Source organism: Lepisosteus oculatus, chromosome 12 (assembly GCF_040954835.1).
Source record: "Lepisosteus oculatus isolate fLepOcu1 chromosome 12, fLepOcu1.hap2, whole genome shotgun sequence".
Classification (NCBI taxonomy): domain Eukaryota; kingdom Metazoa; phylum Chordata; class Actinopteri; order Semionotiformes; family Lepisosteidae; genus Lepisosteus; species Lepisosteus oculatus.
This window is the reverse complement of record NC_090707.1, coordinates 5,305,478-5,328,111: the sequence shown is the minus strand read 5'-3', so window position 1 is coordinate 5,328,111 and position 22,634 is coordinate 5,305,478. Positions and strand designations below refer to the sequence as shown.

Genomic DNA, 22,634 nt, shown 5'->3' with positions numbered 1-22,634 from the left:
AATGTACATAGGTATAATGCTTTTAGAACACATACCTGAGCAGGTCCAAATAAACTCATTTGTAGAAACACGTTAAATTCACTACTTTCCTTTCCTTCTGGGCATGTTTCCGCATCTGTTTCCTAATCACCTCAGTGGTACTGTGACAATCTTTAATTGATTAAATAAATGATGTAAAACCAAACAATGTCTTTGAATGAGTTGTGCTGGTAACCCAATATGCCATTCAGTGCTTATCCTGGTCACACTCCACACCACAGCTGTCTCTGACTCGAAATGGGTTTAGACAGCCAGCAGCAGAGGGTTCAATGGCTCGCTTGGATGACTGAATTACAACCTGGATAAAAACCCACTCTGAAAATGGAGAACTACAGCAGCCAGTAATGAGAAAGATTTGACAGATGAAATTTGATTAAGCAAGTGTTATGATTTATTAGCCCCATAATCTAATTGGTCTCTGGGATTCATGCAGCTTCAATGTTCAAAACCAAACCTGTTTTGTGTTTTGCTCTGTTTTTAATTCAACATTCAAGCTAATTTAAGCTCAGCATAGAAACTGAGCTTTTAAATGGATCTGGAGCTGTCATGTTCCAATTCCTGAAAGCATTTTACATAGCGTAATCTATGAAGTAAGCTCTGGAATCTAGTTAACACCCACTGGTTTAATTAATTTCATGCTCTCTGATCCAATTCTTATTATTTCTGTATACTGAGAGCCATTAAAAATGCAACAAATGAGCATTAGAGCAAATAGCATCATTTGCATCTTTATGCCACATAGTATATTACATAATAGCACACTGTATTGTTTCTTTCTTATGTCATTATATTTTTTACTTTATTAGGTATGGCACCTTATGAAATAAAACCCTTTTCATGCTGAAGATCAATCCATCACAGTGCCACAATCTGCGGTGGCGCAGTGAAATCATGCCGACCAACAGTCTACCCAGAACACTGTCTGAAACCCATTTGTGAGAGCAATTACTCTGGAATATTTGTGCAACAGTTAATTAAGATTAATTACTTAGTTATTCCCCAGAAGGCAACTCCAGTTAATGAATTACAGTGAAGTGGGTCTGAATGAATGTAATAGCCTTGCATCCTTGCAAGCCCCAGAGGACTTCCAGCCCTCCTGTCTAAAACCTGGACAAAAACGAACAAAGATCCAACACCTCACTGTGTCTCTGCTTATTTTGACTCTCACGTTTAGGAAATACTCACTTTACTCTGGACGTGATCAGCTCATCTGCGGTGTGTTATACTGTACATCTGGAAAATTATGGTTTGAAGTGGCTTGAGGAAGCTTGCGTTAAAGTGCGGAATCAATACTCCTTGCCATGTAAGATGTTTTCAAAGACAGACCCCAGAGGGAAAAGATGACTTTACAGATTTTTCAACTCTCTCCTTGGTGGGGCCAATGCATACTTTCAGGTTTATAATACAATCCGTGAACTACAGTAACTATAGGACTACAGAACTTTCAGTAGCTCAGAAGAGTAGAAGTGACACTGAGGATTTTACCAATGGTCCTCAGTATCCAGGCACAAGCTAGTCAGTAACTATTGAGAAAAACAGAGAAAAAACATGCTCTGGAATCAGTTCAGGGAATAATACCCAAATACATTCCAGGGCTTATGAGAATATCCAATAATGAAAGGCTGATGGAACTGAACATTTTAGTCTTTAACAGAAAGGATTACAAGAAGAACTGATAGAAATATTCAAAATCCTCAAAGGGACCAACAAAATAACCCAGTCGACTTCTTCAGAAACAATGAAACACAAGTGGAAACTATTTGAAAGCGCATTTAAAAGAAGAACTGGAGGCAGTTCTTTAGTCAAACAGCTGTGAAAGTCTGGAACAAGCTGCCCAGTCATATTGTTGAAGTCGATACCCGGGCTTCTCTCTAGAAATGGCTGGATGGGATCCTTGAATCAATTAACTACTAAAGACTAGATGAACCTCCTCTCATTTGTAAACATTCTTAACATTTTCCTATTTAGAACACATTACGTAACACACAACGTTTGCCTGTACAGCCCACCCCACTGTTCTGTGCCTTTTCTTTGGGCGCTACAGTTAGAAGCTGGTGTTCCTAAATTGTTCCTGCAATTTCTACTTCGACCCCTGTGTTTGCATGGATAGCCTCCAGCTCATCCCAGTCTTCCTTAGGAAAAAACGGCTTTGGATAATGGGTGGATGTTTGGAATGGACAAAGAATACTAAGAACACATCCCATGTTAGGCAATCATGTAAATGATTAAAGATAAGTTTAATGCAGTTACTGCACGTAGCTAAGTTGGTACAAATGGTCGCATTAACTTGCTTATGAGACACAAAGAAAAGGATCCTGATTTGAATCTCTAAAGTGTTTACATTAAAGATATATTTCAGATAACATAAGGATAACTGTGCTGAGGCTCTACTTATTTACTCACCACATTCAGCTTGTTGTGAAATAGCTTTCCTTTTCTTGTTTGAAAGCTATGTTAATAAATTCCTTTATTTCTTAGAATAGAAGACGCTCATCCAATGTTCTGCTTCTCTTATAAACAACCAAACGCATCTCTTACAGAGCTGTTTAAGACACAGAAACACAAACAGGTCCCTTCACCTTCTTCAGATCAAAAGCACTTAAGCTGTCAACTCACATTCAGGAAACCTCGAACCTGAATCCCAGTGGAAACTTGCATTCCAGCCTAAGTGCCTTTGCAATTTGTAATTCGCCTGCAAGAGACAAGGAAAGAAAACTCCTCAGATGTGTAGCAGTCAGCCCTTTAGATTCATAACTCCCTCAAGAAGGGAATTCTCAAAAGAGTCTTGGCTTCTGTATTTCTTTTGCAAGATCTTGGAAAGACGTTTTCAACATAAGTTATATGAAAGTGTTTTCTTCTCCAGAGTGTCATGCCTGAAAACCTTCAACACGACATATCAGAACATTCATTTTTCTCATTTGTTGGCTGTATAGATACAGTACCTACTCACAACGTACTTAAGTACTACGAAAACAAGGCACGTTGCACCTCCTGCATTTTAACAAATGCCACTTGACCATCTGGCCACAACTCTTCTGCTAAACAGTAGGTAAGGCCTTCAGGACAAAGGTGGCAGTGGACAGGTACTGTAGATATGAAAGTGGGCAAGTCATAGAGGATAAATTCTTTTTTTTAATATGATTCAGTTGCAACCTAGGTTCATGGGACCAGTAGCAGATATAACTACAGTACTTATAACTACCAAACGAGGCTTAAGGGTCTGAATGTACTCATCTCATTTGTAACCCTTCTTATGTTAAGTTCATGTTTAAGTCCAATCTTTCATGACATGATCCTTCCCTACTTTTTCTTTTCCAACTAATCACAGAGAATGCTACCGTATATCCCAGGGAACAGTTCATGCAACTTCTCTCCACCCCAAAGATAACATTAAAAACAGAAGTACAGTCATGTCAGACAAGGAAACAGAAATACCCCACAAAAGTGCTTCCACAAAAGAAGGCTTCGTGCTCTCCACATAATTTGTCTACCCAGCCATTTTCAAATTAACCCTTAGATCTGAGGGTCAGAGTCTAACCCAGAAGTACAGGATGCAAACATTCTGTTAACAACGTTTGAAGGCCAAACCGGACAACCAATCAGGGAGTCAATTAGACACCCTGTAGAAATCTCAGGCTTCACCCTATTACATACATATACATACGGCATACATATATACTGTATGTATATATCTACAACATATAGATAGAATACTTATGCCAAAACATAACACATATTTCATATGCACACAATACGCTTGAGTACCATGTAATTTGCTTTAGTTTATCTGACATCAAAAAGTTTGATTTTACAAATACACACTGGAACACAAGCAGTTAATTCACTTAATTCCTTGTTAGAAAACAAGACAACTGAGAAAAATATGCTACAATTCTAACATGGCAGAAACATTGGGCTTTCTTTATCATGCACACCACTGATTCACTTGACCTCAGTATTTATCGTAGTAAACAAACTTTATGAAAGTCCACATAGAAGCTATTAACACAAGATTGTGCTTCACAATGCTGCTACTATGATCAGCATTAAAATCGTGGCAACACAGACTGACCCTGTGGCTGAGGATCTTTCTTCTAAAGAATGTGGGAGACAGAAAGAAGAATTTAAGGTTACGTCATGTTTGTTCGCAAATTTAAACAAGAAAGGCCTTTTCAGTCGAAAATAATGCCATCTCTTTCACTTGATCCCCAGATACTGCTTGGGTTCAACAAAATGACCTATTGTTTGTTGTTTGCTTGTTTCTCAGACTGAAAGGAGTCACTGGGTAAAATTAAACAGTTAAAATTAACTGTAAAGTGTTATAAATTTTGATGAGCCACAAGTGAAAGCTAATCACTCTCTGCCAGGTTTGATTAACATCATTGCACTAATCTACAAAATCTGCCCTTAAATTGTGCACCAACTAATAATAATGCTCATTTATGACTCCATTTATGACTTGCTATCCTCAGTGAAAACAAAAGAGACTTGTATTGTTTAACAAATCTGCCCATATATTCCTCAAGGGAACATACATGACATTATTATTTAGAGATGCAATTGTAGCCTTGTGACATAACATACAGACAATTTCCATTCTGGCCTATAGTCTGTGCTGCATTACTAAATGGTTTTTAAGCTTCATTAAGCCATAGTAAAGCAATTTAATCCTAACTGATGATGCAGCTATTAACCTTTAATAATTATGTGTGACTTGAGTCTATCTCATTAACCACCAAACCAAAATATTTAAAGAATTTCACTTGATTGTTTTGTAATAAAGTGACACCTTCAGTTTATACACATGCTACTGATGTACAGTAGGTAACCATGCCCTGGTGTTCCAATCCCAGCTTGAAAACCGCAAACCCAATTTTCAACAAGCATTAACAAGTTAATCATTCTGTAATTATAATGAGTATGCAGTTCCATTCCATTTAAAAGTAAATAGTACAGGTCTCTAGAGATAGCATAAAATACTATGTTAGTTTAAAAATACGTTCTAGAAAACCTTTCAGAATTGAGCCGCAGTACAGATAATTTGTTTTAAGAATTATATAATAATATAATCTTTTCAGTTTGTTGCGTGTACACCAAGACACAGGAATGAAACATTCAAAACAAGTTCAAGCCCAACTCTTAGCGATTTTAATAGTTCTAAAAGTGGAAGGTATTTTACAAAACTCTAAGCGTACACTGTACAAGACCCAATGTCTAGGTTCATTAACGCCCATGTCTACTGTGGTATGACAATAGTTACAGAATTATTAGTATTCTAATTAGTGCTCTGGGGAGCGGTCGGGCTCAGACAGGATTGTTTAACATGCAAAATGTTAACGTGTTTACTATTGGCCACATGTGAGTGGGGTTTAAAAGCTCAGCATGAGAGCAGCATCTAATTTAGGACTTGAAAGACATATATTACACCATGAAATATAACACAATGAGTTCCAACCGTAATCATTTATCAATAGTTTTGCTTGAATAACATTTTCTCAACATTTACGTTTATTTTCATAATAACTATGGTTCTTAAATTTTCCTTCAAATTAATAGACAAGTAAAAAAATGACAGAATAAGATACATTTACAACCCGATCATACAATACTGCCATTATGCAATATATCACATATCTACTTATGACCTCACAGTTCAAGAATTTATTCTAGAAATTACAGTTACAGTGTAATAAATTTGGAAAATTAAAACATGATCTTACACTTAAACCATTCAACCAGAATACAGTATATCCTAAAATAATCAATTTGTGTCAAGGGTAATAAAGTATTGAATGTGCTTAATTAATATAGAAAAGGCTAAAATAACATCAATTTGAGGATGTTAGAGTGAGGAGCTGTGTCAGCATGTATTGGCTGCAAAGGAACAAGCAAAGGTTAATTTCACACAGAACAACAGAACTGAGTAACAGAATGTTTGGGCTGTTGTGAGCCTTATTCAGGTGTAGAGAAGGCTCAACAGCTGAAAGGCTGTGTGTCCCCTTTCTATTTTTCAGTGTGGAATTAACCTTTACTTATCCCTTTAGTTCGAGGATTAACCTGTAGGAGTATTAGTTTGTTGTCACTCAAGAATGCAGTCATTTTACAGGATTTACAGGGTTTCATGACCTTCCACCAGTATATGCCCTTTCTAAAAAAATGTAACAAATACGCAATTCAAAAGTGCATGTGACAGCTCAGGGTTTGTGATATAACCTTTAGTTGTAGACCCTTTTTTACTAAACAAACACTGCAGTATATGCACTGATGCACAGCATTTTGTTTTCTCTTTAGGGTATAATATCTACCCACAAAATAACAAATAATTAGCCTGAATCTACGGGACTGTTGGCTTACAGACAGCATTCACTGACTGCACTGACAGAGCGTGGCAGTGAGATGTATTTTGTGACAGAATTATTTCATCAGAATCACAGTAGGGGGTGACCAGCACTAGATGCTCAAGAAAGCATTGTAGCATGACTTTTTATTCTAAAAGATATGTCCAGCATTAACAACAAAGTGTCTTGGAAAATAGTCAATTTCTATAAAGTATCTAGATTTAGAGAAGCAGAGGTGATACAAACCAATAATAACCTTCAACATGCCGCATTTTTTATACAATATTTTCAACATTCAAACACCCCAACCTCTTAAGCGCACAATGATATCATGTGGTTTTGAGGCGAGAAATAATATCCCAAACAGCTGCACCAAGCATGTGCAGTGAAATGACAGCAATTTCCTGACAAATAGTACCATTTAACCCTAACAATGTCAACTGCTTTACAGAAATATGCTCATTTCTTGAGATATTCGAATATGAGCTCTCAATATTTCAACAACAACGTCAACATGCATTAAATGCGTAAATATCTATACCAGGTGTACAGTATATTCTAGCCCAGGAGAGACACAGTGCAGAAGGTTTCATAAAACACTTTCAAATCATTAATTATTAAACATTTGAAAAAACATTTGAAACTATTTTGTTTTGATCACTGAAGCAGGTGAGATATTCAATTAAGCAATTCAGAAGTCCTTAGAAATAAAACAAAAGCAGCACTCTCTCAAGCAGCTGTCTTTGATCGCTTCGAAATGGCCTTGAGGACCTGTGCACTGTGGCTCTTCAGGATCACGTTAGGCTCGGCCACCCTGACCAGTACCTTAACGCCTGTAACACCATTCCTTTTGTTTTTTTACCAGTCAGCAAAACATCTACAAATGGGGCATCTGTAAAAATAGTCAACAGTGCTTAAAGGTAGTGTTTGACAAAGATATCTTGATGCATACTTGAATTTTCTTCAGTCTGACATGGATAATTGTGCTTCTACAAGCTTTTAACTTATTTCTCCCCCTACATGAGAGGTAATTAGAGATAAAGAATTTTCAGTAACATCTGTACAAGAAACAAATTCCCCTCCTGCAACAGTGATCATGTCTGCGGGTACTTGTGAAAGACAGTTTTTGTACTCATTTAGATGAAATATTGTTAATGTAATTTATGTAGGACATTAACATACCAAACACTATTTTTTTCCTGTCCTTTTCAGATAAAAAAGATTAACTGAAAAAAAGGATTGTATCTTTTGTCAGCAGGGGATCGTTGCCAGATAGCTTTGGATATTTTTGCACATATCTGAACATCATGCCTCATTTATTTTCTCGAACAGGAAGCAATTTTGAGCATAGTCCATCTTGAATGACAAAGTGGAATGCACGATAATCACAAGTGTCATTTACAATCCCAGCAGGAATAAAGAAATTTGCAATTGAACAGCATAAGACTAAATAGGCGTTGGATAGGACCATCAGAATGTGCCAGTCAGAGATTTCAATAATAAGACATTTTGAAGCAGGGGTTTAAAATATTGTTAACGTTTAACCTGACAGACGTTTAAGCGAACATCACTTTTAGAGCACTTCACTCTGGCTGATGCGTCTGATTTTGGAAGAGACCGCAAGATCATCACATTGTAAAATGAACACATTCCTCGGAGAGTCATTAAAGCTGATGACTGCTGGGCCTCTCCCACCCTACAGTTTTAAGCCATTTGAAATCTGCATCACCAGACAAGATTCAGTATTATCCGGCCTAACAAGCTCATGATCCACTTCAATATTTAAACTATCAAATGCAGCATATATTAAACTCGGACAGCCTGAGTTTTTATAGAATCAATGCCAGAACAGACTTACAGGTTACCATGGGTTATATTTCATTGAGTCTGTATAACCTATATGCAGTCAGTACACTGTACACTAAACAAAACAGAAAGCTTCTAGAATTAAATAATAACAAACAATGACCATTTTCTTTGTTAAATATGTGCAAACAATATGTAAACCACTGAAGCCCATCTTTCCCTGGAATAGAAACACCTCTTTATAGCCATCCGGTCTAATCTTCCTAACATTTGTAATCCATAAAAAAGACTAATGTGTGACAGTGTTGTTATTCATGGCTCTCTATTGTTAATTAAGATCTCCCATGTCGCTTGTCTTTCTTCTCAAGATTGCGGAAATATCTGATCTTACCTACATTCTAGGGAAGACATGCCGATTCTGTGTTTTCACTTCACCTCATGTCACAGCAACTCTCCCTTGCTTTGCAAACTAGGTAAGACTCTTACACGGATGCCCCAAGTCCCCAACCTCCCCCCAGAGTTCTGATTGACCGGTGGTTTGCCAAGAGAGGGCATAACAAATGCCACTGTGTTCTGTCAATATTTGTATGCAGCACCACATCAGGCAGGCTGCCAAGACTGCCAGAGTTTTAAAAAGGCAAGTGGAGAAGACTGACAACCCAACAAATACATCTCCCTTTCCTTTGTTTCCCTCACAGCCTTACCAATGCTGATGAACTGCACTGAAAGGCAGGGCTAGGCATTTGCTGTGTTATTCTGTTTGGAAACACACACACACACAAAAAAGGAGTCTGCATATCGCTCTTGCGTTGCGTGATTGTATCATCTAACTATGAAGTCTTTTTTTTTTCCCCGATTGCATGTCTTCAGATCCCAGCAGCTGGGACGGAAAGATGAATTTTTAATTGGCTGGAATTTAATATGAAACCATTTGGCTGGAATTTACATTTGAAGCACGCCTGTGGCAGCTGAAACAGACCCCTGAAGTCCTCTGATTATCTCTGTAAAAGATGCATTGTGGTTGCTGTTCACAGCCTGCACTGACTGGTGTGATGCAATTAAAAATAATCTTGTACCAGTCTGAACATCAGAAATGACAACTGATTAACGGATGAGGCACCTCCAGCCTGCCTGTTCCCATTTGTGAAGTTAAGCAATTGCGCACTGTGATGAAATTAGGATGCATCAAAGTCTAATTAAAAAGGTGAAGGAAATTGAACCCCTTTAGTCTTGAACATAGAAGACTACAACAGGATCTGATGCAAGTGTTCTTCAAAGATACTGGCAGCTGGGCCCAGCGGGCTTCTTCGGAATCAACAGTGAAACAAAGCTGAACACAAGGACACAAGTGGAAAGTGCATTTGAATAGTGAACAAGAGGGACTTTCGTACACAAAGGGTTGTAGGATGTGGAACAAGCTAACCAGCCATGGTGTTGAACCTGATAACCCAGCATCTTTTAAGAAATAGCTGAATGAAACCTGCTTGTCCATTTGCCATTGTGTTTCTGGGTATCTATGCATAAAGACATTTTCATCTTTTTTAAGATTTACATTATGAATGCATTAGATACAAATGTTTTCCATATGAAAATTAATTCTCAACATGACAAAAAAGGCTTTCCTGACTCCTTAAAGGAGTGCCATAGGTTTCGTAATCATAGGAAATAAGGAGCAAAGTCAATGCTGAAAGACTATAACATAGATCTGTTGATGTAGTTGTATATTTAATGCATATGTCTGTGTTTATTCTGGCCTCTCAGTACAACCGCTTTTAGTCGAAGAATGTTTTTTCACCACTAATCTGACAGTGTCTGTCACTTCTGCAATGAGGTGCAGTTGTTTTATTCTCTCCTCCCATTACATAGACGGCTGGAATTTCTCAGAAAATGATTCACTGGTCTGGATCTTTTGAACTTTTCTGATACACATCTGTGTTTGTGAGTCAACACACCCAAAAAAAGATGTCTGCTCTGGTTTTATTTTATTTTTTTCTGTGAAACTTCTGACTTTGGATGGCGGGGATTTTGGGAAGCAAAGGAGTGGGAAGAAACAGTGGGTGGAGAGGTGTGAAGGATTGAAGTATCTCAGCGTGGAGCTCGATAAAGACAGACATGCAGCAGCGTAGTTGTTTTACTGCTTTCATGTCTTTTCAATGTTCCTTGTCTGGATCAACTTGTAAAACTCTGAGGGCCTGGCAACTGACATGAGATATACAGTACCTGCAATAATATATACAGTAGAGTTTGGAAACAATAAAATTCCTCTTCAAAAATGTGTCTGAATTAATTATAATAATGTGAGTGTATGTTTGGTTATTTAAGAAGCGCAGCACAAGGCTAACATGTTTCTTTAATGGATTTGATGTACTTTAGAAAGGTAGCATTACTACCCTGTAGTTTCATCTCAACAGATCTCAGATGCTAGGAAAGGCTGAACCTGGTCAGTCCTGGGATGGGCAGGTAAGTGGTATTTGGCAGACCAGTGGGCAACACTTTTCCACTGGACCTCAATTTCAAAACCAAGGCCTCAGTAGAAGCACTATCCTTTGAATGACCATCGAGACTACTAGGCCAGAGTCCCGGGTGAATTTTAGTCTGCGCTTGCATGATCTCTCCTCTCTAAAGTTCAGTATGATACTGTATAACATCCACTTCTCCACCTGGGCTACTGTGTGGTGGGTCTGTTGGCACACAATGGCTTCAACATATCAGGTGGGGGCTGCAATTCACAAGTTTATGAAGTACAGCAGGGGCTCTCCTTTATGTGAAATGTTTTGTAGACCTTGTGGATGAAGAGAGCTATACAAATGTAAACAATTTTTAAGAATATTGTTATCTCTTTAAAGATATACCTAACTTTTAAGTTAAGTTTAAGTTAGAAGAAAGTTCTTCTTTTCGCAAAAGTTTGCATAATTACAGAATGTCATGTTATAGAAAACATTGAGTCAATGAGAATCAACAGGTTAGGGGTAGATAGTATGAAAATCGATGTTCCTTTACAAAGCATTGCCAGTTTTTTTTTAATCAATAACATAAACTACAAAAAAAACAGAAGTTCTCTTTATGACCTGGAAGTAATGGAAAGGTAAACACATTTTAACAAAATACATTTTTTTTATTTTTTTTTATTTTTAACCCTCAAAGCAGCCTTAAGTAAACAAAACTAAGCATTTTTCACATTTTAATTTTAATTTTGTGTGTCTAATATATGCTATCCATTAACCATAAATCACATTCTATGCTTTCATGCTTTAGAAACAAACTTTATATTCAATTGGAATGTTCCCATCATCAGAAAATGTCTTTTATCTCTAGGGTGAATACAAGGTCTGATTCTCCCAGAAAATCACTTCTGTTTATTGACAGATGTAGGTCTTTAGAGGTGTGTTGTAAATTGCCTTCAACTGTTTGTGACGTTTTAGTAAAATGGGGAAATGTAAACTTTTTTTTTTTGCAGCCATGTGATTTGGAGGTTTCTTAAAACATATGACCGTCCAGATGTCCCATGCAGAATCTGGACTGAAACATGAATATGTCAAAATATATTTCTAGCAAATTGCCTCTGTGTAGTGTGTTTAAAGGTTACTAATAAAGGGGAAGTTCACATCTTGTTCTACTAATGTTATCATTTAAACCTCATTGGGAAGAACATAATTAGAAGTCTTCTAAAAATGTTTAAATGCTTACAAGTCACTATATGATTAATTTAAAAACTGTCTCAAAAAAGTATACAAGCATATGGTGCTCACTGACTAAAACAGACAAAGCATGATTACACATTAGATAAGTATTTACCCTTTGGGCTTAATTAAGAAACAATGAAAGTCTTTATCTAAAAACAATAAAAAGAAAAATCTATCAACATCCACAGTTATTATTTTTCACCAGTAATTTAAAACCGTGTTCCTAGACCAAAAGAGCAGTTGGAAGGCAAAATGCTTTGCTACAGTATTTCATTGTGTTTATGTTAATTTCAGAATTCCTGTTCTCAATTACCACTTTAGTTTAGACATCAAAAGGAAATTTTAAAGGAGATGGAAAATATCGTATGAGGTGAAAAGGTTATAATTGTAGCTGATGTTTTAGTACAGATAGATTGGATGGTGTGTGTTCTGTATATACAATCCATGTATATATGAAATAGACCAGAATTCAAAAGAGTTTAAAACCAAACATAATGCGTCTGCAAATTGGCGTCTTTTTCATCCCATTTTGTTTGCTTTCAGTGTTTTTTGGTGTGTCTTTGTACAAATTGAGTCATTGACATGTTTTTATTTCGGATCACATGTGACCCTTTAACTCTTAACTTTAACAGTTTTGTCACTGGTGTTATTTATTCCTTGTTACTGTGTTTTTTTATTCATAAGGTCCAGGAAGTAAGTGACCCATGTAGTCCCACAATAATTCAGTTATGGCAGCAGGTAGGCAGATCACTGGGGGAAACTATAGGTCTCTACTGCCATGAAGGGTAATAATTTTAAAAATCCTAAATTATTTTTAATTGTCAATCCATATTTGACGGAGTAATTTGTTGTGCGATGTCTGTAATGAGAATGTGCGTTATTAATACCTAACTGTGAGCAAGCTGCCTTACTGTAAAGGATGGTCATAGACGTCATAAAGACTGCACTGGAAACCAAACTGTGGTACAAAATAAGTGTCTATTTACTAAGGTGCTCCACGGAACAAATAAATATTTACAACAGAAAGAGAAAACAAACATCAAAAAAGTAGTGCAAGACTGTAGCTTTGCAAGGAAATCGTCAAGAAAACCCAAGTCGTAGAAACAGCACACATCCAAGAATAGCCTACAATTAGCATTAGCATTAACATCTAAACAAGGACTGATCGCTAAACCATGAGTGATAGATTAAATACCGTAAGCACTGCCTGCAACTTCACCTGATGGACAGGTAAGAATCCATTTGTTAGTGTCCCTAACCCAACACAACATGCTGAAACAGACAAATCTGTGATAAATCTGTGATGGGTCAATTAAGTAATCAAGGCCAGAAATGGACTGAAAACCAAAAATGAACATTAAAAACTCCTGGATCAGGGATGCCTACCCTGGTCTAAAAATAGCAGTATGTGTCAAGTCTGCGATGTCATGTTGTGGAAATATACAGATTTATTTAGTTACAGTTAAAAAAATAACTTGCCCTCATTGTTACAGCTATTTATCGCAATATAGATTCATCCACAACTTCCAGCTGTTGCAAAGTAGAGAGGAATTACAGTGACGTCACTGAGACCTGTGTCAAGACCTGTCTCTGCTGAGCTGTCCCTGGAAGGTTACGAGCTGGGGCAGCTTTGTCAAAAAGATGAGAATGGTCTGAATGTGTCACCAACCTCATAAAGGATGTTTTATTCAAGAATTCTGTAACTGACATCTGGCGAGCTTTGCTCACCAAGCAGCTTGGCTTGGGGACTCATCCTGTAGCCACTGGGGTTTCAGAGCTCTCTATGCTAAAGGAAGAACCTGCCATGGAAAATGACAGCAAAAATAAAAAACTAATATGTTGCATTATTCATAAATAAATTTAAAATAATGCATTTTTTAACTAAAAACCCTAACATAGCATATGCACTTTAACTGCTTCCTCACATTGTCTAGAATCCAAAAATGACATTCCAACATAAGCTTTTAAGTCTTTTTCATAAGTAGCTTCTTCGAGCTCAGTGCTTCTCATTTCATATCTATAGCTCGTGCTTGCTACCAACTTGTAAAACTCAGCACTTGACTACATTAAATGTAATCTATCTGGTGAGTTTTCAGTCTTGAATTTTGGTTTCAATTTTTGTTTTTCAAATTTCCTCTATAGTGTTTGCTCATCTTCCATTAATAAAATAAACTACAAAAATGCAGCAGAATACAAAACTACAATAAAACACAAAAAATACAAAGCATCAAATAAGATAAGAGAGGGAGTGTCATCACCGTGAGCGTCAACGGAATATGTAGAGGTTAATTCCATACCACAAAAAAGATATACAGGCAGATGTAAACTGACTGACAGACAGGTAGACACATAGAAATCTATTGTGGATACAAACTTAGATGAAACCACCGATACTGAAGACATTATAAACAAGATATGGCTTTTCCAAGCTATTTTGTTTAGCTATACATCAATTAAGTTGGTAAATTATCTTGTGCACAATTAAGACATTAAACCTGACTGAAATATTAGCCCCATTGTTTGCTAAACTCCTGAATGAAAAGCTTATTGTTCTAAAAAAGCACAAAGAGGCATTTTTTAAAACACAGACATCTTAGTCACCAAGAGTGATAGGAAAGCTTAATACTGTATGTAGAGGATGATAAATTAACTTGGCAGCAGGTGTTTGGGACAATTATTTGGATGCATATTTCACATAAAGCAACCCAAGAACACAGACTATACCTTGCTTCTAAACTCTTTAGGCCCAAAGGAAGAATGATTCAATTATTCCCACCAGCTGTGTACAGTCTGTGGGAAAGGTGTTTACATACATACCAGACTGCTTTGGATGGCTCCTCTTCTAAAAAGCAACACTCAACAATGAATTCAAAGCTTTGCCAGTACATTTTTTTCACATTTTTGGTTTCTTAAAAAAACAAATGATGGTTGATACCTAGCATTTTTTCTTGTGCTTCTATCACGAAGACCTTTACATATCTTCACTGTTGAAGTGCAGCCCCACCTAGGTGACAAATTTCAGCCAGTGTGCACCTGTAGCCCCACTGCACAGAAGATCAGGTGGAACTTTAGATCCAGGCCCGATTGTACAAGCTCTATACTAGGGCACTTGGAAATTGCGGTCCAGAGGGAAGAGCACCACCTACTGGTCCACTAACAGCACTTGTCACCGCAACCTTGTTTCCCTATGAGGTCTCCCATCCCCGGACTGACCAGGCTATACTCACTATAAGATCAGGCAATAAGGTGCTGCTGCCTAAAGTGTATGTTTCTTTCCATGCAATTCTTCTGCAGACACAAGCTAGCATGCTCTTTACAGTATATACATAGATAAATGCATGTGTATATCTATATTAGTTTGATGTACTCTTTTAAGATGGGAAGACAAAACCAGCAGCAGGCTGGATGAAAACAGACTAAGAAAGAAACAAGTGGGACACTCTTGGGTAAGCTTCCATCCAATGGCAAACGTGTGAGGGCTGAAGCCAATAACGATATGATTTTATTTAAAATTAGAGCAAACAATTTCATGATGACTCGATGACTGATCTCTGTCATCAAAAGGTGGACCTGTATGGATTTCGATGAACATATGGTTCCTACTCTGCGCATGGATGTGGAAAGAGTTGCTTATCAAGTTTTACCATCACAATGAGCTCATTCTTACAACAGACTGCAGCTCCAAACCTGCTGTCCATGTTACACTGACTCGGGGGTACAGACGAAGCTGGTGTAGAGCAGCTTTCTTTAGACATTTATGTGTGTGCATGTTTTAAAACATGAAACACAGCTTAGACAGGATGCACCTCTGGGCTTATTGGTTTATTATGCTATTGTTGTTTTATGCTTTTGAATACTCTATACAGTATGTGCAATCCAATGTACTCCTTTCAAATAGACAGCAGCTGTGAGAACCTTTCAGGGGTGTGTAACAGCAGCACAAATCTGGCAGACAAAGTGACAGTATGAACTCTATATTTGCTCCCAGGTATAGAGATTCAGCTTAAGAAACCTGTATTGGACAGAACAATGGGGTCAGTGAGTTCAGGGTGCTGGAAGAAGGGATTAAGACTGACTGTTTAGATGGAAGGAAAGGACAGTTATTAGTTTTTGTCAGAAAGACTGACACCTTTGTTCAAAAGGTTTTGTTCCCCCAGAACAAAATAAATGCATGTATTAATAATTAGTCCAGAATATTTTTAATGTAATCAATTTGATATTGCTTATTGTTTTTCTGTTTAATCAACCTAATTTAGCACTTAATTTGTTCTGTTCTGAACAAATTAAGACAACTCTACAAAAAGTGAGAAAAGCAAACCTACAATGCACATAATGGAGGTATGACAGAACATCTGCATTTTAAATGTCAATACGCCCTTGTTAAAGCACAATTTAATATGAGAAGTGGTTGCTCGCAGGCTTTGGGTTTACAGCCCTGTATATTTTTGTACTGTTAATTGATGGAGGTGTGCACCAAACACCTTACAGGGCAATACGAATATCTCATTTTCAAATCAAAAAATCCATTCTGTAATGTCAGGGTTGCCTGAGGTCTGGGAGTACTACAAACAGTAAGCCTCTGTTGTGGGAAATCCTTTTTATAATAACTCTCTTTTCTCGAACAAGCCATCTTTCCCTACTGAAATATTTTAATTGCTTAATACATAAAAAACATTGATTATTTTTAAGCTTTTTCTTCTGAAAGCGATTGGCACGTCTGAACATGCCACTCTGATGAACGGGAAAGCCACTTGCCCGGTTATGGTTTCCTGTCTCAGCTGAATCTGACAAACTCTTATTTGTCTAAACAGAGTTGACTTAAGATGCCTTCACTGTCTCCCACAGGAGCGCTGGGCTGAATCCTGCAAGCATGCAATGTGTTTGAATCACCTTCTATTTTAGTGTCAACAGAGAGATGAGGGGGAGGCTCATAAACATTCAAGCGTCCCTTCCAGATAGAAGCAAAACCAATTATCATAATGGCAAATTAATCTGCCAAACTAATTCCAACTAGCTCAAAACAGTGTTTACCACGAAATACGTTTTCTTTCTTTTCCATAGACTGAACAGGCGTCACACCCATTTGAACACTCAAAAAGGCAGAGAAGCTGAGTGAATGGAGCATTGGCCATGTCTTTGATTGCAAAATGTTTTTTATGCACCTAATCCAGACTTTAAAAAATATACAAGATTTGTAGCTTCTGTTTTCTAACTTATCCAACTCCTTAATGTTTACCTGTATTCTATAGTATCGACGTAGTATGTGTAAGACGTATGAATTTTATTTCAGACATTCTGTATGTCATATGAAAAGGAGTACAACTTTCTAAACACTCAAAACTCTCAACCTCTCAGGAGCAAGGACAGCATATAGCAGCATCTACCTTTACACCTGCACCTAGGTACTGGCTAATAGCATCCTTAGTAACCACATTTTTCAGGTTCTTCTTATTTCATGACTTCAAAACTGGGACACATGCTCTTAATATCCAAATAAATATCAAACTTTCAAAAAAAGCAATAAAGATAAAATATTACACAGCACATAAGTCTGTGATCTGCAACATGTGCAATACCTGGAATACTCTGGAAAACTTCAATCAGCAAAACTACATCTGCAAAAACGGTCAGAAATTCCCTTCCTCCGTGAAAAAGTGAAAGCACTGACGTTGGAGCTCGTGGACTTGAGACCGGAGCTGTAAAAATCCTACAGTCGTGGAGGCAGGCAGACCAAATGATCGGAATAAGAACCTAGAGAGGCTGGCCTCAGGCGGTCGAAGGAAATAAAAGACAAGATCTCATCGCAACAACCAAACACAAGGTCTCATCACAAAACATATTCCCTCCAATCCGGGACCCGGAAGCAGTCAATTAGCCGGGTCCGGGACACAGAAGATACTGAAGTACAGAAATGATCCTGAAGCTCAGGCCTCAGCCCTCAGCCTCGACTTTGAACAATGGCACTGACACCAGAAGTGTGAAAGACAAGGGGATGTGGCTGGAGGCTCTATTTTTAGGAATGTGGGTCTTGAGACAACAGTGTGCTGTCATCCTGGAGCTGAGGCGGGTGACATTGCACGTGACATTGCATAAACAGCACACTCTTCATCCACAACAATTCAAAGGTTTTGAAAACAAACTGAAATGGCAGGAAGAAGTCTCCAGTTTTCTCTGGAATCCTGCCTTCTCTGTTTGCAAACTTCCACATTTTATTCCGACAGCACAACACATGACCCAGAATTTGGCAAAGGACGAAAAGAAAAGCCCAGAAAAAAACAGAACAAAAAAGGACCAAGTACTGTAAGTAAATACTTCTGCCTAAATTATTAGTATTATTAGTATTAGTACTAGTACTAATATACTAGCAGTACAAGAATCAATTGCCTTAGAAGGTAATTAGATGTATTTTCGAATCACTGAAACATACTGTAGCTGACAGAGTGATGGTGATGAATACTACAGTGCTATGCAACTTTCAGGAAAAAAAGAGGTGAGAGAACTATTAGGCAACTGTGATCATCATATGGTATGCTTTGAAGAATATTTTAAAACTGCATAGGTACAGTTTAAAAAAATATTTACAATTTCAGCAAAGGGTTTTATACAGGTAAGAGATAAAAGTTAATAGATGCACTGATATTCTGCTTGAAGCACAGAACAGATAGTTTAAAGCTGGGTTAATAAATAAATTAAGACAACTATAAGGAGAAAAACAGTATTGAAAGCGTGTATTGAACAGCAAGCTCATTAAAAACAAGAATATTACATGGACAAAATAAAAGATAAAATATTGCAATGGGGGTTACACTAAAGATTTTTTTGGTATTATAACAGCAGAAGAACAGTAAAGAATGAAGAGTCTCAGAGATAATAGGAGTAAACATTTTGATGCTGAAAGTTAAAAAAGCAGATGTATTTTTGTTTAACTCAGGTGTTCATCATAGAAGAAATTCGGCAAAGTTCTGAGGAAAGGCAAAGATCTCTTAGATAGATAGATCTATTATACTAGCACAGAAGAGGCAGAAGCATGACTACTCAAACTAGGGAGATGTGATCAGTGGAGTACCACAGGGATGTGTGCTAGGATCACTGCTCTTCCTGATTTATATCAGTGATTATGCAAATTATGTGTAAACTACTCAAGTTTGCAGTCTGCAGATGATATCACATTAGGAGGAATAGCAAACACTGTAAAAGCTACAAAGGAAATTCCAAAAATGACTTAGACGACACATTATGTAGATAAAATGCAGAGTGCTATATTCAAATAGCAAAAATACAAACTACAAATAAAAAATGGGGAAAGGTGAGTTTGAAGAAGTCGCCTTTATAAAAAACGTAAAGGTCTTTACACTGACAGTCTTTACATCTTCCGGACAACGTTGGGAAGTAATACACCACATAAACAGAGTGTTGTAGACCAGAATGTTGTTCTACCTCATTTGGAAAATTGCACAGACATTTGTCACAACATTGTAAATGCGATGTTGCTGGTCTGGAATTAGTCCAAAGAAAAGCAACCAAGTGCATTCCTGGGCACAAAAGAATGTCTTGCTCTGAAAGAGCTTAAACAGCCAACTTTTGTAACTTGTAAAAAAGGGAAAAGCTGCTTTAATTCATATCTAGATTCCTAAGAAAACTAAATCAAGCGGAAAAAAACTGTTTTCATCTATATGTAATCCCCAAAAGCAATCCTTTTCAACTTAGTTGCCATTAGATGTGTGTTCTCATTCTCAGGAGGTTACAACATTATTTTTATTTTAGTTAATATTAGTTTGTTTTAGAGTAGTCAGGTTGCCATTATGAAGTTTTCCTTCAGAGCATTAAAAATTATGGTTTCTACATGAAGAAGATTTTTATCAGTAATACTTTTTTTTTCCCAGGATGACTTCATTTTCTGAACTGAGATCGCACTGCTGCAGTTCAGACATGCTTGAGAGGGAGCCTGGCATGTCTTTAACACCACAGTCATCACAGATCTCACCACAGTCAGGAGCTACACAGCACCTACTTGGCCTCAGCAGTGCCAAAACTGCCATGAGCCATGTCTTATCAAATTCCACCATATCATTCCTGCAAACTACACAGTTCCCAAAGTGTATAACAAAATTAGAGAGTATATAGTATAGAGAGTAAGAAACAAAAGCAATCTTACAGAAGGAATCAAAATGACCAGGCTTGTACAATAACAAAGATCATAGGCCCAATCACTTTTGATTTCCAGTTTCCCAACTTTTACTCCTGATTGAATTTATATGGTATGTCAAGTGAAAAAAAAAAAATCACAATATATACATAATACCACAAGGCTAAACACAAGCTAGGATCTGGAGCTGACATACAGAATTGCTGGATTGCAAAAAGCAGTGAAAAAACAATGGCAGTGCAGCTCTTTGCAAAGCTAAGTATTAATTAATGTATGTTTGCATTGTCTGGGCTGCATATCTTTAAGTTTATTGACATGAAAATATATAATTTCTTACTCAAAGCACTCTAAAAGCTTATCGGAGCACAGTCGAAGAAATTCAACTCAATCCAGCACGTAAATAATTCTTGTCATATCTCAGATGGAGAAGCAACTGGGAACACAAACTAATGTTATGCTAATCCTATAACGTGATTATCCAAAAGATGCTCCTCAATGACCCAGATGTCAACCAACCATTTTGCACTGGTGCTGTGAAGGAAGGCAGACTGTAAACTGACACAATCTGCAGTGTGTTGTTATACTGTGCTGCAGTGCCTGGTGTCATCCTGAAGATTGGTGTCTATGTATCAATGTGATGAACTGTGGTCATACTGTGATAACACAGCTGATCAGCACTGATAATTTGAACATAAAGTATTAAACTAAACCAGCAGATCCAGGCTCTTGACCTCCATTATTTAAAACATCTCTCTGACACTGCAGTGAATCACCCTTTTCCATAACGTAAGTGTTAATTACATGATGATGTTTTCAGTCCTCCCGCAGTCGCAGAAGAACATGAAAATGTGCTTTTGACTGAGAGACACAATTATGTGATTTACTACTTTAACAGAATATTCCCTATAGCTATACAGCTGCATAACTTCACATGAAGTAGACAACATCAGAATCATGCCTTTATCAAGGGAGTAAACTGCCTCTGTTTTAAAGGTCTAACGACAGAATGTAATAGGCTAGATCAATACAACCTGTTTTTTTTTTCAGACCATTAAAGCTTTGCTGCAGTTAGTCCTTAGTACAAATGATATTCAGCACCTGGTTTCAATTCAACCTAGCATTAAGGTCTAATTCAGTAATTAATGTATTGGAACGATCAAAATCCTGTAATGGATTTTGTTCAAAGAGTTGTCAGGTTTTCACAGTAAAGAGCAAGAGATTCCCTCTCCTGAACAGCACTGAACCACTTAAAATTTTCTTAATAAAACCCAGGAACTTGCATTGTGCAGTAAAGAACACATGTGCAGTTACACACATCACAGACAGTATAAACCAACGAAAGCAGAGGTGTATCGATCCCATGATCTTCTGTGCTGGCCCATTACCATGTTAGATGCAGGCAGACTGTCCCGATGAGCAGTGATACACATTAAGCTGTAAACCTGTAAGGTTCTTCCTCCTTACCGCACTGTAGTCATCAGTGATTATAAAAAATGGCAGATTAAAAGAATGGAAATTCTAGCAAAAGCTTTGGGATGTAACATCCAGAACTGCAATGCTGTGTAAAAACGTGCATGCTTCTGGAACAGTGAATGTCATCTGGGAGGTTTTAGACGGTCAAACAGATGTTGCCTCGAATGGGCTGTTGCTTGCAGATGGAATTTAAACCATGACCCATATCACTGAAGTCTGTTAGACTAAATTACTGTACCACTAAATGTCACATGAACCTTTCCCAAATACAAGAATACACAAAAGTAATATTTCATTTCAAACAATAATATATTGGTAGAATGCTATCAAACACAATTCAAAATGGAGTGACTATTATGCCTTTTTAAAAAAAATTTCCAGTCTCCTGACTGTGTTTAATTTATAAATATCTTATTTTCACCAATGGGAATAGTCATTAAAACAATGCAGTCATTGCAGGAAGGTAAAATAAGATTGAATAAAAAAAGCTCCATCACGGACTGGACTGTTAAATAAACACACTTTTAAAGCCATGTGTGGCTGAAGAGTGATTTATGCCTTTTAGGAAACCACTTATTAAATAAATTAAAGAAAAGCATTTCATAGCAGATATTCCAACTAACCCTCATTAATGACACCATTTATCCAGAATGTCATGCTTCATGTGCCACTTTAAGATTTAACATTTAATGTTAATTGAACACACACTTTCACACAATAAAATGAAGCAGGTGCCAAGACCCAAATCAAATAGTCACTCATACATTATCTTCAAAGAATTCTTCATCATTTACCCAGAGTACACCTTGCACTTCAATACCAATACAAATATACATTCACTGGAGAAAAGTGCTAAAAGAACTGCATTGAATTAATGCCAAGATGTCAAAGATTTAGTACTGAAAATTCTCCTCAGTGACTTTCTGGATTAAGAGTATTACAATATTTAATGAGCGTCTATTCTTTAAGGAAATCTGGTGTATGAGATTGCCTCAGATATCACTGTTTTTTCCTAAGCATGTTTTGCTTTTGAGCTCAGATCAAACAACAGTAGTTTATGCTTAAAGACTGCTCCTCCACAAATGTCTCTACTGACATTTTCACGATAAACTCTAATAATAATCACTTCATGTGAAAAAAATTATGACA

The 22,634-nt window shown here is 37.2% G+C and overlaps 1 long non-coding RNA gene across 1 annotated transcript; it reads left to right on the top strand.

Moving 5' to 3' along the window:
* The first annotated feature begins 17,770 nt into the window (after positions 1–17,770).
* Positions 17,771–20,729, top strand: LOC107078742 (uncharacterized). The gene is made up of 2 exons (XR_001479708.2): positions 17,771–18,166; positions 19,750–20,729. It is a non-coding gene; the product is annotated as an uncharacterized lncRNA (long non-coding RNA).
* The last annotated feature ends 1,905 nt before the right edge of the window (positions 20,730–22,634 follow it).